Raw genomic sequence first — 12,701 nt, forward strand, 5'->3', positions numbered from 1 at the left:
TATCGCAGGCGGAAAACTTGTGAGCTCGATAGACCAGGAGGTCAGTTTATCGGGTAAGCAGCTTAGTTTGGCCTCTAATGCTCCAACTATCTCACATAGTCATCTCTGTATGAGAGTTCTACTTCAATCCCAATTAGACAACACTCGTTCATGGTCTGTGGATGCTTTGATAGATTCAGGAGCCACAGGCAATTTTATCGACACCCAATTGTTTGAAAAGTTAGGTTTACAAAGAACTGAGAAAAAGTCCCCAGAAATAGTCAGGGCCGTGGATGGAAAAGAACTGACTTCAGGTCCTATACAACATCACACCGAGATCTTAACTATGATATGTGCAACTAAACACAGTGAAGATATAACCTTTGATATTATTGATGCCCCTCAGTTTGGTCTAATCTTGGGTATCCCTTGGTTAGTCCTCCACAACCCTTACATAGATTGGGTTAATAGAACCATTCTCTTTAAATCTGATTACTGTCATGCAAAATGTTTTCGGCAATATCCAGGTACCGATCTCATAGTTCAGGGCTATAATTTTCCTAAACAAATCCAGAGTGTACTAACTATTACAGGGGTTCCGGAAGACTATCATGATCTACTGGATGTATTTGACAAAACTAAAGCCAATACCTTACCACCGCACAGGGATTATGATTGTCAAATTGATCTAGTTCCAGGAGCTACATTACCATGTAGTAGAATCTATGCTCTTACGGAGAAAGAAAACGAACATCTTAGGGCATATTTAGATGAATACCTTGCTAACGGTTTTATCAGACACTCTAAGTCCCCAGTCTCCTCTCCTTTATTTTTTATACCAAAGAAGGGAGGAGAATTGCGCACTTGCATCGACTATCGCGCAATTAACAACATGACTGTCAAGAATAGGTATCCATTGCCCTTGATTCCAACCTTACTTGACCAAATTAAAGATGCAGCAATTTATACAAAACTAGATTTACGAGGAGCATATCATCTAGTAAGAGTCCGAGAGGGTGATGAATGGAAAACAGCTTTCCGCACAAAGTTTGGACTTTATGAGTATCAAGTCATGCCCTTCGGACTCTGCAACGCCCCAGCAGCATTTCAGTTCTTCATAAATGAGGTTTTAAGGGAATTTCTTGATGTATGTTGTATCGTCTATATTGATGATATCCTCATTTACTCCAAAAATACTTCTGAGCATGTGAAGCAAGTACGAGCCATTTTGAAGCAGCTTTTGCAGAATTCTCTATTTGTTAAACTAGAGAAAAGTTTGTTCCATGTTACCACCGTAGATTTCTTGGGATATATCCTCAGTCCTTCTGGCATAGAAATGGATCAAAAGAAAGTGCAAGCCATAATTGATTGGCCCATCCCAAACAGCGTTAAACAAATCCAGAGCTTTTTGGGATTCGCAAATTTCTATAGGCGATTCATTAAGGATTTCTCACAAATCATCACCCCAATTACTAAACTACTGAGAAAAAACGTGAAATTTGAATGGGACGCTGAAGCTGAAAAAGCTTTTCAGAAGTTGAAAACTCGGTTTACTACCGCTCCGATTCTAAAACACCCAGATCCTTCCCAACCATTTATTGTAGAGGCTGATGCATCCCAATTTGCTATTGGAGGCATACTTTCCCAAAGAAGTACTACCACTGGTCAAATGCATCCGGTTGCCTTTTTCTCTAGAAAACTCAATCCCACTGAACAAAACTATGCCATAGCAGATAGAGAATTGCTAGCCATTAAAGCTGTCTTCAAAGAATGGCGACACTACTTGCTAGGGGCCAGACATCCTGTGACCATTTACACAGATCATAGAAACCTTCAGTCACTTAAATCTGTAAAGGCTTTATCAGCTCGACAGTTAAGGAGGACTTTGTTTTTTAATGATTTTGACTTTATCATCACCTATCGTCCCGGAAAAGAAAACAATAAAGCGGATGCTTTATCAAGAATAGGAGGTAGTGATGATATGAACATAAGACAAGAGCCCGTACTTCCGATCATTCCTGCTGAACGTTTTCTTGTAGGCCTTGTAAATTCAGATGTTGTATTAGATCTTAAAGAAGCCTTTCAATCACAATCAAAGGAGGATTGGAATAAGGCCTATCCTTTGTTACAATGGAAAGAAAATGTTTTGTACATGAATAATCAAGTATTTGTACCTGTTGAATCTCTTCAGAAAAAAGTTTTACAGTTGTATCATGATACTTCTCTGTCAATACATCCTGGAGTAACAAAGATGTACCAGTTGATTAAGAGAAAATTTTGGTGGCCTTCATTGTATAAAGACATACAACATTACGTGGACACTTGCACTGTTTGTAGTCAGAACAAGCCTGTACATCATGCTCCTAGTGGTCTCCTATTACCATTAACTTTACCACCTCAGCCTTGGCATACAGTGTCGTTAGATTTTATTGTTGAATTACCTCGCTCCAAGTCAGGCTACACTACGATACTCACGGTAGTGGATCATTTCACTCGCTATGCTCATTTCATACCTCTTTCTAAGCTTCCCACAGCTTCTGAATTAACTCAAGTATTCATGAAAGAGGTAGTGAAATTACATGGAATACCATCAGTCTTAATTTCAGACAGAGGTCCACAGTTTATTTCCCATTTTTGGCGTAATTTGGGGAAGGCGTTGAATATGGAAATTCGTACCTCTACGAGTTACCATCCACAAACTGATGGGTTAACGGAGCGCACAAATCAAACTGTAGAACAGCTGTTACGTTGCTTGTTAGCCACTCAGGATCAGGATTGGTCAGAAATACTTTGGGCCGCAGAATTCGCATACAATAATGCTGACCACTCATCTATTGGTATGTCCCCTTTCTTCTGCACTTTTGGTTATCATCCTAAGGAGATACTAGGATCAGATTTGGGTTCAACCTTAGTTCCAGCAGTTTCTGACTATGTAAAAGATCTAGTTGATGTTCAGCAAGAAGCTCAACAACATCTGGCACAAGCCAAAGAAACCCAAAAATTGTATGCTGACAAGCATCGTTCCAAATCACCACTGTATTCTGTAGGAGACAAGGTTTGGTTGGCAACTAAAAATCTTAGGTTGAAATGTCACAAAACTTTCCGCCCCAGGTTCATAGGTCCTTTCCCTATAGAAAGAGTGGTTAACCCTGTTTGTGTGAAATTAACGTTACCAGCTAGGTTTCGCATTCATCCTGTATTTCACATTTCTTTGATTAAACCCTGTAATCCTGGAACCAGAAGTCTTAAAAATCCTCCACCTATAGATATTGATGGAGTTCCAGAATTTGAAGTCAAAGCTGTCCTAGATTCCAAAAGGGTAAAAGGAAAATTACATTACCTAGTTGATTGGAAAGGTTACGGTCCTGAGGAGAGAACTTGGGAACCTTTGGTGAATCTGCAAAACGCTCCTAAAATTCTGAAGGTTTTTCATGCAAAATACCCTAACAAGCCCAAACCGGTTCCTACTGTGTTAGGAGGGATTCTACGAGGGGGGTACTGTCATGAAACCACACTCACAGCCTCTTCAATCCCCATAGAAGTAAAAACCTGCAACACGCAAGTTTAAAAGCAGTGACTTATACTCAATTTAGGAAACCCACCCCTGTCCCGTGCATCCAGCACTCCGTGTGTATGTGTTTGTGAAAATGATCTTTAAGTGAATTATACGTGCATACATTATTCTGTGTTAACACTTATTTCCTTTTGTGACTCTTGGCGGTGTAAGTTTGGGTTACTTTGTTTAATAAGATATAACTTTAGGCGGTATGCATTGTTATGCTTGAACTGATGAATATTGGTTTCTGCCTCACTTCTGCAGACAAGCGGAAACACGCGTTGGTTTACTTTTCGGAAAAACGCGTGTGCTCCGCTTCAGTCTAAAGCGGAAAGACGCGTTTGTTTACATTTCTCTCTGCGCGCAAGGAGAGAAGCTCAGCATCAGAAGGCACGCATGCGTCTCGGCGTTTGGGTGTGGTTCAACTATAAAAACCACACCCGAGCTTCTGGAAGACGCTTAGCCTTCCAGCCTTGCTTGGGGAAACATCGCGCATCACCGGAAGTCCTTCAGGATCCCTTCAAGGTTCGCAGATTGCAGTACATCTTTGAAGGACCAGTTCAGGACAATGCAACAACAAGACTTTGAAAGCTAAGTGCAAACTCTATTCCTCATAGGCGCCCATCGCTAGCAACCTTTTCGGAAAGAACAATTTTTGGAACATTCCCTCTGAAATTCAAGAGGGGAATTAATGCAAGAAAGACATTGAATTAATGTGTACAATGTGGACATAGATTGTGATGTCAGTTTAGGCTATATGTATATTTCTTCGTTTGCTGTATATGTATATCTCTTAGTTTTTTAAGCAGGAAATCAAAGTCATCAGAAAACGTGGAAGTGGTGAAAGTTATTACAGTTAGCAAAGAAAAGTAAGTGCAAGTGGAAAAGGAAGTCGGTTTAGAATCTTTCTTCTAGAACTGGTATAATTGTGCATTTGTATCTTTGTAGTGAAACTGCTTCCCGCTGAATTTAACTTCAAGAACTGAATCTCCTCATCATCTCATCTCTGCTAACCTGTTCCGACACACCACACCACTTCCAGGACGCGAAGCCTCTCTTAGTAGATCGCAGGTAGGATATTTAAAATCTGGAAAGAGGTTAACAGAATTACAGATTAGATTAAAAGTAAGAGAGTGACAACCCCATTGTAGACAAGATACTAAGGTGAGCTTGTTGCTTTGCAGGTCGACTACAAGAACTCACATTAGCGTCAGATCCGGCCACTCTCCCTTTTAGCTATCCAGCATCTTGGCGCGTAAATCTACTAACCACCAGAGGTAGGATAGGTTTCAGGGAGTTTGGCTCATAGCGTCTCTGCAAAACCCGTCAAGCACCTTACAGGTAAGATTGCACAGCCTTTCAGGTAAGAGTGACTTGATTCACCTGACACTTGACACATGCCCACGCCGCAATATTCTCTCATATGGCTAGACCACCAAAGGGCTGTCCTATTTTGGGTGATGGTGCCAGAATATTATGACACTCAAACCCCTTGAGGTATATATCTTGTTACAGGGATTCTGCTCAGACACAGAACTTTGCACAGAGACCTAGGACCTTAGTGAATTAGGGTGTGCCAAAAACTCCCCTTAGTACCAAAAATCCCCTACCAGACTAGCAATCAGTGTCTCTTATTAGCTTTTCGTCCTTTAGCAAAGAAACCAATGATTAGACAACCTAGAACATGCTACTTAGAACATCTCAGGAATAGTGGGAAGTGAGAACACTCTTTTGTTATACTCTCAGACCAGTCCACGTAAAGAGTAAATAAGAGACATGGTAATGTTAAAACATTTATTTTAACAATGTGCTCTTAAGCGCAGTATTTTAGTCAACATAAGCATACATATGATTAACAGTATTATGGCAAGCATGGTTACAATTCCATAAAATACAAAGGGAGGAATCATATTATAATGATAGTGCAAACAGGTGATAAAAAGCGCCTAGTTTAAACACCCTCCCTAGCTAGTAACTGGTTATTATAAAACTGTAGAAGGTCTTGTGAGCTTTGCTTAGAAGGACCTCATTTACCTGTCTGCTCAGTAAGTGTAAATTACGAGGACCAGGTAGTCTCTCTGCATGGCATGCCTGGATTCTTCCAAGTGTGTGAAAATCTGGCAAGTGTGCTATGATAAAGGCGCCAGATTCTCGCTCGGCTCGTAGCTGCCAAAATGTTGTGTCTAGAATGTGTTACACGGACATGCCGATAAACAGGCTCACACGTTATGATAACCTTGACGGCTCAGCACTCACTGTACAGACTGCGGACACACTATATCTCTAGAGATGTCGAAAAACAAACCTTCTCCCATGTATAGACCTTCAAGAAAGCTAACTTGCAAAAACAGCTAATAGCAGTGTTGTGTGCAAAGTTCAGCCAAAAAGGAAAAATGGCTTTTAAACTTCTAATAAGTCATGCTAACACAACATGCACGCAAAAAGGAGGCCCAAACCATACCACCCCCCCCCCCCCCCCCTTGTTCGGGGAACATATAGGACTCGAGGCAACCTTCACGGAACGCAAAGTTCAAGTTCAAATGAGACAGAACCAAGTTCAGAAATTTTGCTAAACTTGAAAAGTGGTAAAAAATGAAAAATCGGAATCCAAAATCTTTAAGTCAGCAAAACCAATTGAGAGTGACCATTTTGTACAAAAAGGACCTCAAAAGCATATGAAAAACTTTAGGCATTACCAGTAAAAAACAATCATGTGGCCAACACGTGTTCATGAAGTAGGAAAAAAATCTGCATCTCCACTCAACAGCGTATAAGAACCATATGTTGCAACCACCTCCAACAGGAAGTCGTTGTTATCATCCATGAATGTTTCAGCCATCCAATTCAGTAAAGGGAATGAACAAACATGTTCATTAATTGCCAGAGCCTTTAGCACCATCAGAGAACAACTCAGACTTACTTCAAGATAACTGTGTGTCAGAAAGTCATTGGCCGCAGTCCAAATGTTCCAATTGCCTAGAACCCCATTCGCTGCTGCGCAGGCCATAATCCCGGCACCAGAACAATCTATTTCATGAGCAACTAAAGGACTCATTAGTAGATTAAAATCCAGGTCAGGAGACACTGTGTTACAGAGGCACAAATCCAGGGCCCATTCAAATCCACACTTCAGGCAATGGAATACAGGCTGCACGCAAGTGAAGAAGGAGTACCAGAAGGACAAATTATACGCCACACTCAGAGTAGCCAGAGGCAGCGATCCATAATATTCCTGCATCTGGTTACGGATTTGGTGCAGCCGAGGCAGGTCATTGTGGGGCACAAACTGTGCATCTATTTTTTAGTAAACAAACTAGTAGCAGAATGCCAGCGACTAAAGCCAGGAGCAGCCGCAAACCGCTGAATACACTCGAGAAAATCAAATGAAAAGGGATCACACCAAATATAGTTTGAAACGAGGTCACAAGGCCAGAACATACTACTTTGAAAAAATGTGCCAAGCCAGTAGTCGACGAGGCATTCAAGATTGTGTGAATCAAAGCACCGCAATGCAGGGCAGGACAGTATTTAACAAGGAATTTACCACACAAAAAGGAGGCCCAAACCATACCAAAATCTCTGGTAGCCCAGGTTACCTGAAACTTTAAAATATCATTTTCCCTGATTAACTGCAGCCAGTTAGTGACTCTATGTTGGAATATCATCACACAAAAATATCATGCTACAAGAAAACTCGATAGCAACATGCCAGGTTTAAGGCTCTTTGCATGGCATACAAATCACTGCATGGACTGAGACCAGTCCAAATCAAGGATCAGCTCAAATGGTATGTCACAGAGAGGACGCTTTGTTCAGGCTCTGCAGCGTACCTGACAATCCCCCCCTTTTAGGAGGACTACCTGGGTTGAAAAGAGCTTCTTCAGGACCACAGATTTGCTCTGGAACAGCCTACCACTGATACTAAAAGCTGCTCCCTCTTTCCTTGCTTTTAGAAAGGCCTTGAACACCTGGTTCTTCTCTCAGTACTAGGAGATATCAGGGTATCTGAAAAAACTCCCAACAACTCCGTAGCTATGACCGCCTCTACAGCACCACGCCCTCAGGTATGATTTTGCGCTTTACAACTCACAAATCAATCAAAAAATAATGTACGATCAGTATTCATAGGTAAGTATGCATTCACCATTCTTGACATCAACATACCTGAAGATATATACATATTCAAGTTACATATATGAAGACACGTACAGTGCATCAATACTTATCTGCATTATTTTAGAAGCAAATTAGAGCAGGCTAAATACCTATTTGACCACAGCCCTAAAGAAAAGGAGGTACAAACACTAATTCAGCAACTCAATGTTCACACTGTGCCTTAGTCTGTGGCCCAAGAGATTGGCACACACACCATGAGGCCCTGTTCGTTCTTTCTAGCCCATCAGAAACAGGAGTAACTCCTTCCTCTATTTTCGATGCTTAGGGCCTCATTTATGAGTTTTTGCCATAGGGCAACACAGCAGGCCTTCCTGCTGCAATGCCCTAAGGTAAATGTAAAGGGCAGGAATTTGCAGTATATATGAGATACAGTGCTTTCCTGCCCTTTTCCCTTGCACTGTTGCACAATGGGCTACTGTGCACCAACATTGGCACCTTTGTACCATGATGCAAGGGTGTCTGCATTGCAGGGATGATTATTTTTGTACAGAAAGAGAATAATTCCTGCAAAAAATCAATCACAACAGGCTTTTTACTCTTTCTATGTGTGCTGCTGAAGGTAGCACACACAGACATAGGAAAAACGAGGAGAAATAAAGATATATCTCCTCGTTGTGTCTCTCTTATGCCTCCCCTGGGGAGGTGTAAGTGTTTGCCACTGCCTAAGAGTTACAATTTCTTGTAAGTCAGGGGCAGTGTCAAAAAGCCATGGATGTTGCTGGGAACACCCCAGCGTACCCATTGCCCACTCCTTTAATGCAGAAAAGTGTGTTAAAGGGAACAATGTTTACAAGGCAGCATTAAGCCAAAGAAAAGTGCCTTAGTTGCTGCCTGGAAAATCTGGACCTTGATCCTGTGCCATCAGTGCATCACAAAAAGTGATGCATCGGTGGCGCAATCGGCTTATAAATAAGCGCCTATGCTCTTAGAAGAATCCTATGCCTACTTAATGTCAACTGAAAATGCCTAAACGGGGCGTGGCTAGAAGCCAAGGAGAATGGCTGCTGCCTGAGAGGGCTCCTGAATCCCAGATACAAATCCTTCAATATCTGCTGCCATCCATATCCAGAAATTGAAGAAATGAACAGTATCTCACTCCTTACCTACTCCTTACCTACTAGGAGAGACTCGGCTGGAGCAGCGACTCGGTGGGTTATCCCGCCGACCCCTTTTGATGCGTCGCTGCTTGGGCAGCCTTGGCGGTAATGGCTGACTCCCACAGAGTGAAAGTGACAATAATGGCCGAGGGACGTTGAAGACACCTGGCAGCTGGGTGGTCCGGAAGGGGTCCTGAGGTGCCTTCATCCTGAAGAAGCGCCCGGTGACGGACGAAGTCAAGCTGAGGGATCCCGCGCCAAGCGGTGCTGCAGAGAGGGGGAGGACCCGGCGAAATACTTAGCACGCAGCGGCCGCCATCATAGAACTTGTGGTGCCTGAGGGAATGGGGCTTGGACGGATAATCAGCGGGGAGCAGGGGCGCAGTGGAGACTTGGTGCCTGGGCTCACCTACGCTGCGAGGCCTGGCGCATATCTGAGAGACTGCATAAAGGAGGGGGTGTGGCGGCCAGAGGCTCGAGGACATCAGCGTCTACGAGCTGCGCGAGACCCCAGCTTTGCGGCCTGAAGCGGGGAACTGATGAGAGGCGGTGCGGGAGGCATGGTGACTGCCGGGGTGGTGGCGGCCTCTGTGGTTGGCGTGGGGCTCGCAGCACGGACCTAAATGTCCAGAAATGATCCCCCTTTCAAAAATAATTTTCCACCTGCAGTAAAACTAAGGCCCAGTCGCAGGCATATATCCTACACTGTCACATATTTTGATGTCCCCAGAGTGGCCAGTTCTCCCTACTTGGGAATGATGATAATGAAAATGATGATATAATTTAGCAATGTGCATTGTTACCCAATGGGACATCCTGGTACTGAGGGATAATACAGATGCAATCAACATACAATAGAATTATAACCGAAATAGAATAGTCTTAAGTTGTCTATAGAAGAGGAAATATTTGAACTGTGATTGAAGAGAAAATTAAATTTGATTATAGGCTTTAAGGACAAGGAAAGAAAAGGATCATCCGCCATCACAAACAGACACAACAAAATGGTGGTGGATGATTAGAGCTCTCTAGATGGATTTGAAAGCCGAACTTTGTTGTGCATCATACAAAGCCCCTAAGACTAAGGGGCATATTATCAAGACAGGCTAAAGCGGCGATAATTGGCTTGATAATATGCTCTATGGAATTCCAATTGAAGCTCATGTTGAATGTGAAGGACATCTAACATGAGCTTCGATTGGAATTCCATAAAACATATTATCAAGCCAATTATCACCGCTTTAGCGGCAGTTTTCTGCCGCTAAAGCGGTGATAATCTTATTGCCTGTCTTGATAATATGCCCCTACGTTTTTCAGTGGGAGACAGTGCAAAGAACAGAGGCTGGCAGAACTATATGAGTGGTGAGGAAGTCCAAGAAGATGTGGTCCTTATTAACTTGAAGTCTAGACAGTAAGTACTGAGAAATACTAAAGTAAAGAGAGACAGAATCATAGTCTGAAAAACAAATTACCACAGCTGTCTGGTAGAAGAAAATTACTTATGAATATGATCTGATAGAGAAATATCAGGAGGAGGAAGTGTGATTGCTTTGGATTGATGGAATTCAAGGCAGCTAGAGAGTTGTAAGTTTGAGAGTTACTCGAGAAATTTGTCTGAAAAATAAGAGAAATTGATCTAAAGTTTACTAAAGCGTTAGGGTCATCAAATTGTTCCACGAGAAGGGGCAGGACATTGGCCTGTTTCAATTTGGTAGTGTAGAATGCAGATGCAAGAGAAATATTAAAGAGGCTAGTGAGGGTAGAGCCTATGAATTCATGACCATATTTGATGATGTACTGAGGGCATAGATCTTCGGGAGAGCCAGATTGTATGGATTGCATATTTTTGGTGTTATCCACTGAGTTTGTCAGAGAAAGGAGGGACAGATATGCCCCCGATGTGGTAGTGGATGGAATGGTGATGAAATCTACAGGGTTCAGAGGAGGTGCTGGATATTGTCAAATATGTACTTAATATTGTTTTCAAAAAGTTAGACATGTATGTGCATAGAGTGATGGGTCGATGTGTGCAACCAGGGAGATGCACCTTGCTTGTCTTGTCTTAAGTCTGAATGATAGCTCAACGACACCAATATAGCGGGGGAATCTCCCTACCTATTTTAGAGGCCTATTACTGGGCGGAACACCTGACTCCGATAAATGACTGGATTCATGTCCCGGCGGACGACCCGACATATGCACTCGAAAGATATAAACTGCAACCCAAAAACATACTGTATTATCTATACGGTGGTAAAGTGAGGAAGTCGCTCCTACCTGCGACGGTAATCACACTGAAAGCTTGGCTGCAGGCCACCAAACGTACGGGATGGGAAGGGAAACCCACCAGACAAACACCGTTATGGCACTGCCAGTGGCTGACAGAACTCGGTAAGCTCAGGGGCTTCCAACGGTGGGACGACATCGGAATATCAAACATAGGTGACGTAATCTCCAGGGGTGAATTGAAGTCATTCCAGGCACTTCGGACTGAATTCGGGCTACACCATTCACAAATGTTTAAATACACGCAGCTGAGCCATGCCTGGAGGGCACAAAACATCACACTTACGGAAATACCTGAATACGCACCACTGGAGGGCGGACTCCTCCAGGAACACATAGTGGGCAAGGCGGTTTCCCTCACTTACAAAACCCTGACTAATAATATGCTGGGTGACTTAACGAAACTAAGGGGCACATGGGAGGCAGATGTGGGGGTGATGGAGGATCTGGACTGGGAGATTGTCCTCATGCAACCTCGAGAAGTAGCGATCAAATCTAGGCTACGTCTCATTCAGTTAAACGTGCTCCATAGGATGTATTTCGACAGAGTACGTCTCCTTAAGATGGGGAAAATAAGCGACCCAGCGTGCCTTAGGTGCTGCCGACAGCAAGGGGACTTCTATCATACCATATGGGGGTGCACAAACATACAAACCTACTGGTCACACATTTTTATTGAACTTGGGGAAGTTTTAGGGGTGGAACTTACGCCGGAGCCTAAGCTGGCCCTATTGGGCATGACAAACGAAGTAGACCTACCGCGACCTCTGCTTATTTTCTTGGTACTAGCGTTGGTAGTTGCCAAAAGAGACATAGCAAAATATTGGGGGCCGTAGAAGCGCCGAATATTGAGGAATGGAGACGGGGGCTAGACCTCTATATGGCAGCGGAAACGGTGACATATAAGGCGAGAGGGTGTCCCAAAAAATTCCATAGAGTGTGGGCCAAGTGGAGACAGTATCATGGATTGGAGGGGGGGCAGTGAGGGAGGGCACCGGAGGGAAGGGGAGGAGCGAAACCGTAAATGTGTCATGAAAATGCAACTGTGTTCACTGTAAACCCCTCTGTGAGGTACCTCGGGAAGTTGAGAACAGGTTGTGACAAAGAAATGCTAAAGAATGCGGTTGTGTGGGGGGAGGGGTGGGACGGGGGTGGAAGGGTTGCACATGAGTATGTAAATGTAACCGGAGAATAAGCTTCGAAAGCAACCCAAGGTGTAAGACGTGGCTCGGCACAAGACAGTCACATTTGCGGCAGTTCAGTTGAACAGTTGGGGGTGGGGGGGTGGGGGCGGGGAGTTAATGGGGACTAAACTCAAACAGAAAAAGCAGATTGCCAATATCAGCTCCGCTGGTATGCCCTCAGCACGAAACGTACAAACGCCGCCCGACCTCCGGGGTGTGGGCTGAATGGCCGTGAAACACTGTGTTCTACATAATGACTCTCCCGCGTCTGGGACGGCTGAGATATGCATACTATGCTGGTAATTTTCTTTGTATCTGCAATAAAAATAATTTGAAAAAAAAAGTCTGAATGATAGCTGTGTGGTGCTGATTTATATGTTCTCCTGTCTGGGTCTGAGTAGGAGCATCACCAATGGGATTTTA

General features: G+C 43.5%; 1 protein-coding gene across 1 annotated transcript in view; it reads right to left on the reverse strand.

Moving 5' to 3' along the window:
• LOC147703553 (extracellular calcium-sensing receptor-like) overlaps positions 1 to 12,701 on the reverse strand; it is a 299,497-nt gene that overhangs the window by 59,999 nt on the left and 226,797 nt on the right. The gene's annotated exons all lie outside the window — the stretch shown is intronic.

The sequence above is a fragment of the Lissotriton vulgaris genome, chromosome 7 (genome assembly GCF_964263255.1).
Source record: "Lissotriton vulgaris chromosome 7, aLisVul1.2, whole genome shotgun sequence".
NCBI classification, from domain to species: Eukaryota; Metazoa; Chordata; class Amphibia; order Caudata; family Salamandridae; genus Lissotriton; species Lissotriton vulgaris.